This window comes from Ovis canadensis, chromosome 4, assembly GCF_042477335.2.
Source record: "Ovis canadensis isolate MfBH-ARS-UI-01 breed Bighorn chromosome 4, ARS-UI_OviCan_v2, whole genome shotgun sequence".
In the NCBI taxonomy this organism is placed as follows: domain Eukaryota; kingdom Metazoa; phylum Chordata; class Mammalia; order Artiodactyla; family Bovidae; genus Ovis; species Ovis canadensis.
In genome coordinates, this window is record NC_091248.1 from 111,302,850 (window position 1) to 111,320,494 (window position 17,645).

Consider the following 17,645-nt stretch of genomic DNA (forward strand, 5'->3'; position numbering starts at 1 on the left):
CATAAATATATTATGTACTGAGTGTAGCTGAGAAGGGCTGGTACAGAGGCGTGGGGCAGGAGTAACACAAACCCTGTCATCTCTGCGGGGCTCTGAGGGGGTAAGAGCTCATCAACACCTATCCTGCCCCTCTTCCCTCCCCACATGGTGGACAGCAACGCAAGCCCTTCTGATTAGCTGCCCTGACACCCACGGGCAACCCAGAGTAGCCCCATTGTGCCCCAAAATTGCATGGTGACTTTGCGGCTGGAGACCATCTTTGGAGCTGAAATCCCAGAATCCCTCATTCAGGAAGACTGGCGTGAATGGCATCTGTGCCAGACAGACCGCTCAACTCATCGGAGGACCCCAGCTTCATGGGAGCCTGGTGACCCTTCTATAGCAGCACACAGCAGGGCTGGGGGTTGAAGGGGTCTGGGAGGACTTGAAGCAGTTGGGTATTTTTCTCTCTACACAGTGCTCAAACCAAACATCCTGCTTCCTAAAGTTTCCATAGTAAAAGCACAGAGTGCCTAAAAGTTTTACCAGCAGCCACATCTATGTCTCCTGGGCTTAACAGGGGCCACTAAGTGACAAAGCGTCCCTGCAGAATGCAGAGCACTGGATGCAAAAATAACTCATTTTATCCCCACATACTGTAAAGAGGGGGAAAGTACCACTACTTGAGTAGCTCTTAGGTATTAGGCTGCTGGCATTTCAATTCAAATATCTCCAGCATAAATGTGTGAAGCAAAGGTGTGACTACAGGGAGGGCAACCTGCCACCCCCTGGAGAGGGACCATCCCACCTAACGTCTCATCATGAGAATTACACAAATTTCTCTTGAAGGCTCTTTGGACCAAGCAAAACCTCACTAGTGGCCAGATCCTACCTGCAAGCCTAGACTGTGCAGACCTGTTCCTGTGCACAGGACACAAAATTAGACAAACAATACTTCTAAAGGGCAAGGTCAAAATTTTAATCCCCATCTCTCAGCTCAGGGTGGGGCTCATTTCACCAGATCACTCTGGTTTATTTTCTTGGGCTCCAGAATCACTGTGGCTAGTGACTGAGCCATGAAATTAAAAGACACTTGCTCCTTGGAAGAGTAGCTATGACAAACCTATAGCATATTAAAAAGCAGAGACATCACTTTGCCAACAAAGGTTCGTCTAGTCAAAGCTATGGTCTTTCCAGTAGTCATGTATGGATGTTAGAGTTGAACCATAAAGAAGGCTGAGCATCGAAGAATTGATGCTTACAAACTGTAGTGCTGGAGAAGACTCTTGAGAGTCCCTTGGACAGCAAAGAGATCAAACCAGTCAATCCTAAAGGAAATCAACCCTGAATATTCATTGGAAGGACTGATGCTGAAGCTTCAGTACTTTGGCCACCTAATGCAAAGAGCCGACTCATTGGAAAAGTCCCTGCTGCTGGGAAAGATTGAGGGCAAGAGGAGAAGGGGGCGACAGAGGATGAGATGGTTGGATGGCATCATTGACTCAATGGACATGAGTTTGAACAAACTTGTGAAGATTGTGAAGGACAGAGAAGTCACGTGTGCTACAGTTCATGGGATCACAAAGAGTCAGACATGACTGAGCAACTGAACAACAACACTGTGTTGAGTGTTTCCACATCCTTGAAAGATAAGCTATGACCAACCTTGACAGCATATTAAAAAGCAGAGACATTACCTTGCTGACAAAGTTCTGTCTAGTCAAAGTTATGGTTTTTCCAGTAGTCATGTATGGATGTGAGAGTTGGACTATATAGAAGGCTAAGAGCCAAAGAATTGATGCTTTTGAACTGTGGTGTTGGAGAAGACTCTTGAGAGTCCCTTCGACTACAAGGAAATCAACCAGTCCATCCTAAAGGAAATCAGTCCTGGATATTCATTGGAAGGACTGATACTGAAGCTGAAGCTCCAACATTTTGGCCAACTGATGCGGAGAAATGACTTATTGGAAAAGACCCTGATGCTGGGAAAGATTGCAGGCAGGAGGAGAAGGGTATGACAGAGGATGAGATGATTGGATGGCATCACTGACTCGATGGACATGAGTTTCAGCAAGGTCCAGGAGTAGGTGATAGAGAAGCCTGGTGTGTTACAGTCCATGGGGTCACAGAGTCAGACATGACTGAGCAACTGAATTGAACTGAACACTGAAAATGGGACGAACACACCTAGAAGAGGAACAAGCTAATGCCTGGAACAAAGGCCTGTGATTCTCCTCTGCCAAATTCTACTTCTGCCTTTATTCTGATCCTACTCTGTAATCAGCTGCATATGACTCAACCTTCCAGGCCCATGCTGTTTCCATTGGAAAATAGTAGAAATTTCCTAAGGCAAGGTGAATGCCTGGATGTTTTCAGAATAATCTCAAGCAAAATGTTCAAGATAGTATGTTTAATTCAAAACATGAACCACTTGAAAAATGTAAAAATCTATATGTGGGTTTTCTTGCTTCTTTACCAAGCTTCTGCCAGATCCCAAAATGAGCTCCTAAGTCTACAAATGGGACCAGCAGTAAATAGCATAGTAAGCAAGATGATACTGCCAGCAACACAGAGGCCATATAGCTACTGGCCATCTGGTCACCTCTACCCACAAATCTATGTGCACCTCAATTCACCACATCCAGAAAAGACCACATCCTGTCCCTCAACCAAGTCTCAGTTTAGAAATCTGTAGTTCAGTGAAGCGGGGCCACCTTTCACCAGTTGCCCAAGCTGGATGCCTGCAAGACGTCCCCAACTCCCCTTCCCCTCCCTCCCACCACCTTCATTACCGTATTCACCATCTGTCAACTCTAACACCCATGGACCTGTCAAATCTGTCCCTTTCTCTCCTTGGCCACCACCTCTGGGTAGCCGTCTTCCATGTCTTCTGGATTACCATAGTAGCATCTGATTCTTTCCCCACACGGTCCCACAGGGATCGTTCTAGAATGCAAAGCTGGTCTTGTTGCTTCTCTCATTTGGAAATCCCCAAGGCCTCACCACTGCCTGCTGGATGAGAGCCCGATCTGGACGCTTCTCCTTGCCCTGGCACAACCTCCACCAGTGTTTATATCTGGTCCACTTCCCAACCTGTGCTGTGGGCGCTCGGCCCTCCATGCCTTGTCCATGTTGCTTGTTCCCTCAGGGCACCTCTGGCCCATGTGATCACGAGGCCAGTCCTGCTCTCCCTTCAAAATACCTTTCAAAGCTCTGCTTGATGCTGCCCTCCTCCAGAAGACTTTCACCATGTCCTGCTTCATATCTACATGGGTGCCCCTTCTTACATCTTCACAGAAGTTCCTCTGCATGCACAGAGCTTATGTCTCACCATCCTGTGTTTAATGATCTAGAAATGTGTGTACTGTGGCCACACCAAGCTGTGTGCGGGCTCTCCCGTGCAGGAACTGAGTCTTTCATCTCTTTCCAGCCAAACTCCTGCATCATGCCTAGCACATCGTAGGCACTCAAGAAATATTAACTAATTGAGGGATTGATCAATTCATTGGTTAAATAGTCCTTAGCTCACATCTACCTACAGTACGTAAATATATACACATGGACCAAAGTAGAAATGACAGCTAGGGAAGGAAATCAAGACCTTTTGCCTATCTTTGTGATCCTTGATTGGGCTTCCCAGGTGGCACTAGTGGTAAAGAACCCACTTGCCAATGCAGGGGATACAAAGCATGTGAGTTCGATCCCTGGATCAGGAAGATCCCCTGGAGGAGAGCACGGCAACCCACTCCAGTATTCTTGCCTGGAAAATCCCACAGACAGAGGAGTCTGGTGGGCTACAGTCTATGGGGTTGAAAAGGGTTGAACACGACTGAAACGACAGCATGTGCACATTCACATGGTCCCCGATTAACATACTACCGCCAGGATCAGGACCCCCACCCCCAGCCTCGTGCCCAAGCCTTTGGACTACTGTGTAACCATTCTCTCCCAGGCTTCCTGCTATCCCACGGGCATTCTCCTCTCTGACCCTCTGTGAGCTGTTTCCATCACTAATCACTCTTCATCAGATCAGCAAACACACAGGAGCTGGTAAAGGTGCGATGGTGAGAGGCCTAATCTGAGACACTCTTCCCTCTTACTTGATTTTCTCTAACACTGGATGTAAATAGAGCCTTTTTTCTGACGCTCACCTGGTCCTTTACTATGCAGGGCAACCTTCATCATCACGTCTGGGGCTTCAGGTCAGAAACAGCAAGGGCCTATTGTGGCTTGAAAGAAAGAGAAATCGAGGCTGAGCCCAGAGAGGGAACTCGCTGAAAGCGATTCAGCGGCCCTAGGATTAGAAGCCGGGGCTCCCACTTCCCTGATCAGCACATAATACTTCTTCAATTGCTCTGAAAATGAAAACCTCAGGATTATTTTGCAGGAGGGGGAGAAAAAAATAAGCCTCAAGAAGCTGTAGCCATATTTCCCACAAGCTCCATTCAGAGGGCACCGTAACTTACATAAATGATTTCCTATTACACTGAAATTGTCACTGCAATATAACCAGGCTGCAGCCTCCTTGAGGTGTTATCTTTGTTGTTTTTCTGTACGGATCCCCCAGAAAAAAAAAGTATCAAATACAGTCTGAGCGGGAAAACAAACCACACAGCACCCACGGACCCAGGTTCCCCTTCCGCATGACTCCTTCTGGGAAAGACCAAAGAGAAGGCTCCGAGTGGTCCCCCTTGGGCCTGAGCCATCTTCTACCCGCCTGTTCCCAGAGCTCCACTGAGTCCCAGGGAACAGGACTCCCTGTGAACGTCAACAGTTGATGAAGAAATGAAGTGGCAATTTCCCAGAATGCCTGGGAATCAATACAAGCTGTGGTCGGGGTTTTCCTTTCAAAGGGTGACTGCCACACCCCTCCAGAGTCAAGAGGGACAGAGCTCTAGTGCTTGACTTATAACGCCTTCATGATGGCAAGATATGTTTAATTTTAAACTCACCGCACTTGGGTTTGAACTCAGCTGGGACTTGATTTACTGCTGATTCATCTCCCCGATCCCTATAATTCTAAACCCGGTCGCCAAACAGTTTAATGCTGGTAGAGCCACCGGTGCTCTGTTCTATGAATGGGCGTCAGGGGAATTATGTTAGTAAGTGTGTGATAGCAACTGCTATTCACGTTGAGAAGGAGCACGGTGCTTGGGCAAAGCGTGGTGAGGCCCTGTAACTGGGCACGTAGGTTATCAGTCAGTGTCCACAGGTGCCAAAGCCAGGGGTGCTACCCCAGCCCCACCCTGACCCATGCATGCGTGCACACACACAGACACGCAAGCACACACACACCATTACTTAGGCAAGACAAATACTAGGCGGTGAAAGGCTTCCCGTGGGAAATGCCTAGCTTTGCTCTCTGGGTCACTACCCAATGGTAGAAACCATGGATTTACAGTCTAATTAGAAACCGTCAACCTCTCCGGGGTAGCAAAGTTTCTTCCCTGAGAGAAAATGTGTTTCAACCATCCAAAATTTAGGGAGCTGTATCTTAATAACTCACGCCTTTTTTGTTAATTCTGAACATTTATCTTTGCCAGTTACATTGAAGTCTCTTATTCAATAAGTGTAGCTGAAAAAAATATATTGAGAAGGTGAATGTCATTACTCACATATCTTGCAGACATCCATCTTGATCTATTACGCGCAACCGGAAAGTGCTACTTGTTGGAAACGCTGCCACAAACCTGTCAGAACTGCAGTCACACTCCTAAAACGGTCCCTTTAGAAAACATACATCTGAAGGCACCAGGGTCACCAGCATCTCATAGCAATTCACAGCCATTTCTGAGATTCCCAAAAGCAACTGACAAGGATAAGCAGAAGCCAGCACCTCACCAGTCCTTGTTTTAAGAGCACAGTCGAACCAGTCCATTCTGAAGGAGATCGGTCCTGGGTGTTCTTTGGAAGGAATGATGCTGAAGCTGAAACTCCAGTACTTTGGCCACCTCATGCGAAGAGTTGACTCATTGGAAAAGACTCTGATGCTGGGAGGGATTGGGGGCAGGAGGAGAAGGGGACGACAGAGGATGAGATGACTGGATGGCATCCCTGACTCGATGGACGTGAGTCTGAGTGAACTCCGGGAGTTGGTGATGGACAGGGAGGCCTGGCGTGCTGCGATTCATGGGGTCGGAAAGAGTCAGACAAAACTGAGTGACTGAACTGAACTGGCTGAAATCTGTTCTGTTTTTTCTCCTCCAAACTAAACTGAAACCTGAAAGCTTCCAGATGAAGGCCAGTATCTCCCAAAATGCTTTCTGGGGAACACTCATTCCAAGAAATGTCAACAGGTTTAAATACACCCACACAAAGGGATCCCTCCATTGAAAAAAATGATTGGCTAAGAATAGGGCCTCCCTGGAGGCTCAGATGGTAAAGCATTTGCCTGCAGTGCAGGGATCAAAACCCAGGTTTGATCCCTGGGTTGGGAATATCTCCTGGAGAAGGGAATGGCTACCCTCTCCAGTATTCTTGCCTGGAGAATTCTATGGACATGGGAGCCTGGCGGGCAACAGTCCATGGGGTCGCAGAGTCGGACACGACTGAACTAACACTTTCACTTCTTCACTTCAAGAATAACTAACCAGGATTCTCTATAGCCAAACTCCTTTGCCTTTAATGTGCATCTTGTATCTCCAAGAGGAGGACATAGCATAAAGTGTTTGCAAGACTTACTTGGCCACGAATGCATTTTCCACGGGGCCGAAGTGTGGGGGGAGCTTGTCTTTGGAATGCTCTAATAAATGCAGTTTGGTCATCTCTCCCAATATACCAGGATCTAAACCCATAGCAGGTTTTACATGGAGAGCAAGAATTCAATTCTGTGTGCATCAGTGTGACAAGACCATGGCACCTGCTGGCCTCCAAACCACCACCACCCAGAACACTCTAGGGTGACTGATGGGTTCAGCCTGTGCTAGTCTTGGTTCATCTTAATCTTGTGAAACAGCCACCAGCCTTGATGTGGTTCCAGCCAGCCCCTGCCAGGGAGCAGGCACCCTCCAGGGCAGCTGGTTTTCACCTCCCTAGTTTTCTCCTTTATAGGCTGTTACTCTGCTCTCTGCCTCCACTCATTCATTCTTCCTTCTCAGCAAATATTTACTGACTGCTTCCAGTAAGACAGGCCCTAAGCTGGGTACCAAGTATTCAAGAGACGTAAGAAACAAGCCCTGTCATCTAAAGGCACAAAGAAATCAGTAATTTCAATGCTATTTTCATCATTGCTATGGCCATCAAAAAGTATGAATCAAGTTCCTGATTACACAAGAGAATGCTTCAAGCAGGGGCTGGTTCTGACCCTCTGGGAGCCAGAAACCTCAGGCAGCCGTGCTAACACAGATGTTGTCTCAAAGTCAGTGAGTTGCTTGCATCAATCAGTGGTTAAGGGCAAGTGCATTTAGGGGAAGAAGACAGGGGTCAGTATCTAATAGTGAAGAGAGTGGGGATGGGGGTCACAAGCACAGTGTGACCATCAGACTTTTGCTCCGCCAGACCCTAGAGGAGCTTACCTTGTGGCTCAGTGGTACAGAATCTGCCTGCAAATGCAGGAGACGCTGAAAACGTGAGTTCAATCCCTAGGTCAGGAAGATCCCCTGGAGGAGGAAATGGCAACCCACTCCAGTATGCTGGCCTGGAGAATTACATGGATGAGGAGGAGCCTGGCGGGCTACAGTCCATGGGGACCCAAAGAGTTAGACTGACTAAGCATGCATCAAAGAACATGGGTTGTTAAAAAAGCGGGGGGACTGCCTCCAGGCAGTGACCTATGGAAATATTTTATGCAGAAAGGTCCCCTGTTGCTTTATCTGCCAATGTTTACAATATTTTTTAACTACTGGGAGGGGGCAAAGGTCATTTGTATCTGCCTCCAGCTTCCCAGCGGCTATGCCCCTCTGGCCCCACCAAGAGAAGGGTCTGAACTCGTTGCACACCAGCACGTAGAAGGCATAGCTTTGGTCAATAAGCCCTAGAGGTCAGGAAAGCCTCTTGAAACCTGGCTGGAACACATTCTTCATGTAGTTCCTCAGGGGTTTAAATTGGGTAAGCCATAGTCTGCTTGGCTCTTTCAGCCAGAGTCATGATTCTAGCGGCTTAATGATGCCTTATTGGAGCAGCTGCTGCAGTTCACTGACTGTTCTGAGGAATCACTTCTTCCTTATATGGAACCCATTATCATAGACCCCAGAGTATGTATCTGCTCAGATCATTGAGCCCCACCTAATACCCCACCCCATCCCCAGGTCTGAACTTCAACCCCTTGCGGTGCTTGCTCCCTGCCAGAGCAGCCCTAGAGACACCTTGCCCCATTCATTCCTCTGCTCCTAAAGTTTCTGCTCCTTTTCTTCCTTCAGGTGTGAAGGTCAAGGTCCTGCAGGTATAACACCTGCAGGCCTACTGTAGGGGAGCCACGGATACCCAGGCCCTGGGCCTGACCACACAGGCTCCAGCATGACCTGCCATCATGACCCCAAGGGGCAAGGGAGTTCCCACCTCGTGGGGTGAACAGTGCCCAGGGAGATGCAGCAGGAAGGACCCAGCAGGTAGACGGATGCTGGCCATGCCTGTCCTCCAGGCTCTTCTGAAACCATGTTCCCACCAGGCTTCTCTTGGTACATCCTGAGAGTCTGAGCCACCAGCTGTTTCCTGGGGGCACAGTGGTTGGCTTGGTAATATGCCATTCTTTGTATACTTTTTCCCTCCCTCTCCTCTCTTCTGCTTCAGTCTTGCTGCCCTGGGATTCTACCCCTCAATGAAGAGTCACCACATCAGCTTTTGCCTCAGGCTCTGCTTTCCAGGGAATCCAGGCCAAGACGGGGGGTGGAGAGAAAGATAAGGGTGTCAGGCCCTGGGTTCTACATTGCTTACACCAGAACAATCCATCTAGCATCTGTTCTGTGCATTAGAATTCCATTGCCTTCTTAGAGAATTCCACTGCATAATGTGGCGCTAGTGGTAAAGAACCCACCTGCCGATGCAAGAGACATAAGAGACATGGGTTCAACCTCTGGGTTGGGAAGATCCCCTGGAGGAGGGCATAGCAGCCCACTCCAGCATTCTTGCCTCGAGAATCCCACAAACAGAGGAGCCTGGCAGGTACAGTCCATAGGGTCGCAAAGAGTCGGACATGACTGAAGGGACTTAGCTTGCATGCACGCAACTGCATAAACATTTTTAAAATCACGGATCTAGACCAACTCCGTAACTTTATAAACAGTAATACTGAAACATAAGGTGATTTTTCCCAAGACCCCTTTGCTGGTAAGTGACAGGGCTAGGATCATCTACATCTGTCTCCAGTCATGTCCAACTCTGTGTAACTCCATGGACTGTAGCCCGCCAGGCTCCTCTGTCCATGGGATTCTCCAGGCAATAATAGTGGAGTGGGGTGCCATGCCGTTCTCTGGGGGATCTTCCTGACTCAGGGACTGAACTCATGTCTCTTAAGTCTCCTTCATTGGCAGGCAGGTTCTTTACCACTAGAGCCACCCTGAAAGCCCTCTTCAAAACCTAGCTTTCCTCCCAAACACCAGTGCTCTTTAACCAGGGGGACACACCAGCACCATCCAGGAACCTGAGAAAATATACACCTCCTGGATCTCACTACTGTCTGAGAACCTCTCAGCTGCCTTGGAAGGACAAGGGCCAAACATTGAATCTGGAGTTGAACTGTCTGCCCACCTGGCAAAATTCTGCTTGAAACCCTAGTGTCTATATAATCAGCAGAACCTAATACTTATCATGATAATTCAACTGAAACTTTTTTTTTAATATAGATTCTACTCCTTCTTTCACAGACAGGAGTAGATGAATGAAAGTGCTTGTCAAGTCTGGCATCTCTTGGGGGAGTCCCAGGGCCACAGCACGTTGTGTCTACTTCCTGTGGTTTTCCCAATGCACGATCATGTATTTAAAGGCTCTGAGAAGTCCTGCAACAAAGAACCCCTTTTCGCTTTGCTCTTAACACTCAAGATTTCTCAAACTTCTTTGGCCATGGAAACTTTGTGTATGTATAACACCTATTCACAGAGTACACTCTGTGAAATTCTGCTCTATTTTAGGTATCACCCTCAGGAAGCAGGACTGAGATGAGGAGGAAGAAAATCCACTTTAATCGTCTCTGCAAAGTTAGCTGGCATTCCACGCAGGCTGGTTCAATCCCACATTCTGGGCCCGCCTCTCTATCTATTCCCTCCAAGAGAGGAGAAGCAAACACCCATCTCTCCTCAGCTTCCTGTCCTTCCTCTCGACCTCTGGGCCAAAGCCAAGGAATGGCTTGCTTCCCCTCTGCTTCCCGGCCCCACATTACCCAGAGGGAAATTCAGTTGGGCTCGTAGCAGAGGCTGTCAAACGGGAACCTGAACTTGAGCAGAGACTAGGAGAGCCTCTGACCAGCTCTGGTTTTTCTTTCCTGCAATTTCAGTGACCTTGTCCTCCACTGCTCCTCTCCTCGCACTTCCTAATGAAAATCCTCATCCCTGGAAGACCTCGGGAATTGATTCAACGAGTCTGTGTTCAGCACATCGACTGCGGAGACGATATCCTCTTAGCTAGTGATCTGTTTTGTGTTGGAGTGACAAAACATTCCAAAATCCAATTTGCTGTTGCGAATCCTGGTTCATGGAGAAGGCACCGTGAAGAGGGCGGCGGGCAGCCAAGCTGAGCCAGCAGAGAAGATGCTCGACGTCTCGCACACACGTGTCGGCATGAGTCTGAGCAGGCCCACGGTGGCAGCCACTCCTGCTGCGGCCCGGAGGGGTGGTGATGAAATCCAAGGGCACCCTTCTAGCCGCCTCAAGTTTAGCAGAAGCTTCACTCACTTCAGCGTGGAGGAGAAGCCAAATAAATAACACACAGAATGAAAGTTTGTCTTCTGAAGAGACAAAAAACAAACTAACCACAAGCAGATCACCTGTGGATGCTCCCTACAGTATTCAGGCCAGAGAGACCAAGTCAGGTAGCTTAGGCCCGATTTCCAGGTGGGACAGCGCCCAGCTGGATGAATGGGCTCCATCAGGGCCTTGCTGCCGACATTTCTCAGAATTGGGATGTCCTTCCTGGCTAAGTGCTACACTTACCATAAGTCTGTACAATGACCTTCCCCACCCACAGGCCATTTGCACCGATTTCCAATGAATCTCCACTCCAACACCATATGGTCTAGGCCCCCAGCACATCATGACATCCACAAGCAGATTCCTTTCTTGCCTCTGGCTTCCAAGATCTGGAACCCTAGGGTGGCTAATCAATGAATAAGGCAGCAAGTGGTAAGCACCTACTGTGTGCACACTTCCCAAAGAATGAAAAGACCATGCACTGTATAGCAGAGGGGCCTTGGGCATTCATTCCATCTTAGTTCCCAGACTACCAAAATGAGAATAAATAATCCCCACTTTACTGAATGATTTGAAGGATTAAATGAGAGTGTGAAGCAGCCACTGGGAGAACTAGACTCCTACCAGCATAAGACTCACAGCCTCACAGAGTCAAAAGCAGTGATCAGGACCGCACTCATTCACTCCTCCTTAGGCTTTTCCCAGGATGAAATAGGAGCTGCCAAATGAGGCAAGAGTCACCCTCAGGAACTGAGCACTCTGCCAGAATGATCCTCGAAATTTCACAACCAACAGCAGTCAAGGATAAGGCCCAACCCTATTTGGTGATAGGGGAAGTCGAGGTTCAAAGAATGAATAGATTTACCTGGGATCACAGAGGTGGTCCAAGAGAGAAACCAGATATTCTAAACCTTGCCCCAGCACATTCCCCACAAACCTCCCCATAGCTTGCTAAAGATGCAAACAGCACAGTGACAAGGGGCCAGGTCAGTCTGCCTGGGGTTGAGACCTGACTCCACCCCTACTAGCTGTGTGATCCTGGATAAAGTCCTTACCCTTCCCCCAACACTGCCCCCACCTCAGGTTTCTGGTGGAGGAAATGGGGATAATAACAGTGATTGTCCCTCCGGGCTGTTACAAGGAAGACATGGGCCAACCTGTGTAAACCCTTAAACGATGCCTCTACCAAGTAAGTGCTCAGGAAATACTAGCCACCATTATCATTACTAATTATTATTTTTTTTTCGTTCTGTTATTTTCACAAGGACAAATACGTCCTCACAGCCTCTTCTCTGTTGAGGCTGATGTCACATGATCCTAAGCACAGAGATGCGGGGGTTCATGCAGACTTGGCCTGGGACTCAGGAAGCTTTTCTTCCAAGCTGCTTGGTACCAAGCAGGGAAGCAGCCTCCTCTTTCAGGAACAAGGCCCCTGCTCTGGGAATTAGGACCCCTGCCTCCCTCCACTTTAAAGATCCCTCGCTTACCACTAAGCAGCAGAGCCCCCTTCAGCCTCCCTGCTGACTTCACCTTCCTGCCACAACTGGAAGGCTAGCTGTGACCTGGGCAGTGAGGAGGAAGGAAGGAAGAGCCGGTCAGCCCGGACCAAGAGAGAGGATCAAATGGGGGTGCAGGGTGGAGAGCAGTCGGGTGCATACCTACTAGACAGGTAGCCTCTGCAGGGCTCCTCTAGCCCAAGCCTTGCTCCACAGAACCCATAGGGCAATTACCCTAATCACGTGCATCTCCGCCACAGCCGTTTGATTTATTAGTGCGCCGTCTTTTTAAAATGCCGCTCTTAAATATAAATAACACTTAATCATCCAGCTGTCGTTAAATTCATGTTATATTGATTTCTTGGAGTGCCACAAATTTGAGGGCGAATGGGCTGGCGGATGTGTGCACGAAGCCACGAGGTGGATTGGCAAGGGGAGGGGTGGGGATGGGAGGAAAGTGGCGGGGCGGGGGGAGGAAGAGGGGGTGTCAAGGGAGGGAGGTGAGCCCTGCTCCACTGCCCGAGGGTCCAAGCCGGCTTTACATCGGGCAGCGCTGGACACAGATGAAGAAGAGAAGAGAGCCGAGAAAGAGTAGCACGCGTGTTGCATCCCAGACGCATCCCAGCCTGGATCTCGGCGGGTTTTCTGCAGGGCAGACACCCTATCACAGCCCCTCGCTGAAGCCACCCCAACAGGTCTTGAAGTGGCATTGTCTGTGAATTGGCTTCTCCGGGTGAGGATGGGGAGAAAAACGACTGAAAAATGCCCCCTAGCTGGCTAGGAGGAGAGAGATGGGCGGCGATTTCTTTTGCATCAAAGCTTAGGGATAACTAGGAGCTAAGAGCGGGTGATTTCCCCGCCCCCTGAGCGCTCTCTCCACTTCAGGACCGCTGCGGCGCTAGAAAAACACACCCCCCACTCCCCCCCGCCGCCGCCGCCCCCCCCCCCCACCCCGACTTAATTCCCAGCAGCCTTCGTCGTGATTAGAAGGATCGAGAGGCCAAGTGTAGGAAGACTCTGCGGCGCAGACTTCCCTGTCTGCGAGGAACAGCGGCCGCGGGGAGGGAGAGGTGCAGAAACGCAGAAAGGAAACAACTTGGCGGCCTCGGATTTCTCCGGAAACGTTTGCCCTAGCGTCGGTGGGCATCCAGAATGATGGGCTGGGAGGACAGAGGCGAGCCCGGCAGTAGCTGGATCCGGCGAGAAGGAAGGGCTCGCCGGCAAGCCACGCCGCGCGCCCACAGCAGAAGCGCCCGGAGCACAGCCCCGCAGCAGCGAGGGTCTGCAGAGAAGCTAGTTGGACTCCCTTCCGAGCAATGAGGAAGCCCCTCCCCCACCCAGAGAACTTAACTGGAAGGCTACTGGTGGGCTGGTGGAGAGGGAGAGTGACAAGGAACGTGACATGCTCCAGGGCTGGGCCAGAGAGCCAGGGAAAAATGAGATGTACAGCGAGCTTTACACAGATGTTAATTAATGCCTGCTTTGTCCTAGAAACCAAATTGGTACCTAACACTAAGTTCCGAAAGAGTGGGGATTTTTTGAACCCACGTTAAAAAAAAAAATGTTAAGCTTGTCACCAGCATAGTGACTGCTGGCTTGGTGTGAATATGATGGATCCTGAGGCTGCAAATAATCAAGAAAAGAAAGTGGTTGGGGAAGGAAGCAGAGAAAGGGGCAGAGATTTCTCCTGGAAGGCACATAGACCTTTCTGGAAGCTTGGACCCCACCTTTCTGTCCTTTTAAGGTGCCCTGAGGGAATGTTTACCTGGGAGCCACCCACTGTCGCTGGTGCTCCCTATTTCTGAAGAAAACCATGTGCTGCTCCACACATACGTAGGACCTCCCTGTCCACGCACACACAGGGCATGCGTGCGAAATGTTAAGGCTCTCCCGTCACCTCAAAGATATAGAGATGGGTCCTGCTGTCAACCTTTGTTATGTGGTTGAAAGAGGTGACCACATATAGCAAGGCTTTTTGAGAAGGCGCGCGTATATCTAGGTGCGTGTACACACACCCACCATTCTTAAAAAGGGAATAATATCTCTTTTCCCGACTGGGTTCTCCCCATTGTGAGAGCTTTGCTTTATTCCATCTATCCTTTTCAATCAATCAAAGAGCAGCTCACACAGCACACAGCGGGGAATACAATCTCCCTCTGGGGGATGTCTGGTTCTCTCCTTCCCAGCCTAACCGGAGACCTTTGCAGGAGCTGAAAAAAGTTTGAAAATAGCAGAGAGATGGGGGTAGGAAGAGGGCCCTTTAGTTCAGCACCCATCTTCAGTATTTACAGAATCAGCCCAATCCTGTGCCCAGCACTGAAGCCCACTTGTTCGAAAGAATGTTGCCTCCTTCCCCCTAATGTTCTGGAAAACACCCAACATATTTTTCCCACTGGTGGGTTTGCAGGACACACTGAACACATGATCTTGTATAGAGAGTACAAGCTGATTCCATTTCTTGCCAAGTTGCCCAACAAGCTATGCCAAAAGGGACAGCTCCAGAAACACAGAACCTCGCTAAATCTATATTCAACTCCCAACTGCTATTGTAATGGATCTCACATTCTGCTCCCTACAACTGAGCCCTGAACGGGTTGGTCTTTGATCCCCAAATGGGAACTGTGAAAAAAAAAACAACTTGGGGAACCCTATCACTTCCCACCTCCTCCAGAAAAAGTTTGAAAATGGGCAGCCTGTGACACTCCAGCCAGGGAGGGAGAAAAAAAAAAAAAAAAAGGACAAGCTTAAGGGAGATAGAGCCTTGAACCACAGGCGGTTCCACATGTCGGGAGCAGCCTGGCTCTGGGAGACGCTGCCAGACCCAAGAATGCCTGGCCTCTTTGTAGGGTGGGCACTGTTGAGGTGGTCATGAAGGTGGTGGTGGGGGGACCCTCCTCCCTTCCTGCAGTGCGCCCTCTTCCATCTCCCTTCTAATTCTATTTCTCATACACACAGCTCGAAAGGCATGTGGCAGGTGTTAGGCGCAGGCAGGGGAAAGCAATCCTCATGTTTCCCCGGGCACAGTGCAGCGGAAAGGCTAGGGAGCCCCCGGCGCGTGTAGGATTGCTGTTGCCCACTGACTGGAGATACTAGTAGGTTAGACCTTCTACGGAGGATCCGGCCCCATACAGTCTCTCTAGACCAGCCACACACCCAAAGCGATGCTTAAGCCCCTTCCTGCCTGAAACCCCGGCGCATTCCCGGGAAAGCAAGCGTTGCCTCGCTTCAGAAAGGCGGTTGTGCTGCCTCTTACTGGGGAAACGCAGTGCCTGTTCCATACGCACCGCCCTACAGAACTGCAGCCCCATCCGCCTCTGTGGCCTCCTCCCCGTGCGCGGGGCCACCCCTCTCTCCAAAGATCTGTCTGAATATCTGTCGGTCCGTCCCAGCGTTAAAACCCCCCGGTGCGCCAAGGCCACGGAGCAGAGATTACCAGGGGCGGGTCTCCCAAGACCATGACTTCTCTGTTGTTTTTTTTTTTTTTTTTTACCAGCTAGGGATGCCAGTGGCTGGGAACTAGGTGGGGGGGGGGGGGGGGGGATCGCTGCCTCAACCTGGCCAGCCGGGAGGGAGAGGCAAGAAGGCACAGAATCCCACCGAAAGTCCCGGTTGGCGAAGTCTGAGTCCCAGAGCGTCAGAGGAGAAAAAACACGGGAAATACCTGCTCCGGCCGCGCCGCAGCTACGTGGGTGTCCAGGTGGGACGTGGACAGGTGCGAATGCGCGGCGTGTGCCTATGTGTACGTGTGTGTGTGCGCGCGCGTGTGTGTGTGTGTGCGTGCGTGCAGGGGGCTGGCTCCGGGGCAGCCCAGGACTCCGGACCGCGCGGGTATCTCCGCCCGCGCTGTCCTCGCCCGCCCGGCTCCTTACCTGCAAGCGCCGCTTTGCCTGCTTCAGCTGGAGCGCCGCATTGACACTGCAGATGGTGCTGGGGCCGCTGCCTCTCGCCCTCCTCTGAACGTGTGCGTGTGCGCGCGTGTGGCTGCCTCCTCCAGCCCAGCCCCGAACCAACGCGAATACTCCACCGAGGCGCGGGGAACCCAGGGGGGGAGGCCAGGGAAGCGGAGGGCGAAATCAGAGCCTGCGGGACTTGACAGCTCCTCCGGCGGCGTCCAGGGTGGGCGGAATGTCCAACAGAAAGGTCGGGAAATGCGGCTAGCTTCCAAGCACCCCTTTTCCCCGAGATCCCGAGCCCCGAAGCCCGAGCAGCAGCGGTGGCAGCTCTCGGGGGCTGCGGTGGCGACGCGGGGCCGCCCCCCTTCGTCCCCACCCCCGCGGGCTGAATGTCCTTGATGCCAAGCGGGCACGGCGGCGTCACTCCGCACCGCCCATGCTCGCCCGGTCGGGCCGCTGCCCGGGCGCGGCGAGAGCGCCGGGGACCCGCCGGGGAGCGCTGTCCGCGCCTCTGCGCGCCTCCCTGGGCAGCGGCGGCCACCCCCCGGCCACCCGCGGTCGGCCGCGCCGCGGCTGCCCCCGCCCCCGTCCCCGCCGGGGGCCGGGCCGGGCCGGGCCGAGGGGCCGGGGCTGGGGGACCGCGGGAGCCGCCGGCTGCTCCCCGGGGAGGCGCGGGGCGGCGGCGCCGGCCGCTGGCGCTGCGGCGGCGGAGAGCGCGGCCGCGGGCCGAGCCGGGCCTCCCGGGCGCGCCCCCGGCCCCCCGGGCGGGCTGCTCGCAAAGTTTGCAGGGGGCAGGGAGCGGGGCCGCCGCTGGCTCGGCCGCCGCCGGAGCTCCCGGGCTGCCTGCTGCCGCCGCGGCTCGCTGCTGCTGTGCATTGAAGCCCGGCCAAGCGCTGCAAAAACTCCAGCTGCCTGGCGCTCTCTGGGTCCTCCTCTCCTCCCTCCCGCCCTCCCCGCTTCCCTGCCTCCCTCCCTCGCCGTGCCCCCGCCCCTCCCCGCCGCCCGCCGCCGCTCCCTCCCTGGCTCGCGCTGGCTGGCTCGGAGCTCGGCTGACAGCTAGACCGCCCGAGAGCGGCCGGCAGAGGGGGCAGGGGGTGCCTCCCCGCACCCAGCGCCCGCGCCGCCGCCTTGTCCGCGCTCCCCGCTCCCACGTTGAAGGAGACCCGCCTGGTGCCCTCGGCCCGCACCAGGAGATCCCGCCGGCGGCGAGGTGGGGCGGAGGGGCGCGTACTTGGTGGCACGGGAGCCGGGCGCGCCCGCGAGATGGGGCACACAGCCGCCTCCGGCAGGTCCGGGTATGGGCGCCAACGGTCGGAGGGACCCCCATGTGCTCAGAGCCAACACACCGACACAGGTACCCGTGCGCCGAATCAGAGCCCCGCCCCAACACCCAGCGGGGAACCTGAGGATGCGAGGCTTGTTTCAGAGAATATGGGTGG

General features: G+C 52.2%; 1 protein-coding gene across 3 annotated transcripts in view; it reads right to left on the reverse strand.

Moving 5' to 3' along the window:
* Positions 1-16,260, reverse strand: part of PLXNA4 (plexin A4) — a 487,488-nt gene extending 471,228 nt beyond the window's left edge. For all 3 annotated transcript variants that reach the window (XM_069586982.1, XM_069586983.1, XM_069586984.1), the window contains exon 1: positions 16,183-16,260. The gene's annotated coding sequence lies outside the window, so the exon portion shown is untranslated. The remainder of the gene's footprint in view (positions 1-16,182) is intronic.
* Between the last annotated feature and the right edge of the window lie 1,385 nt (positions 16,261-17,645).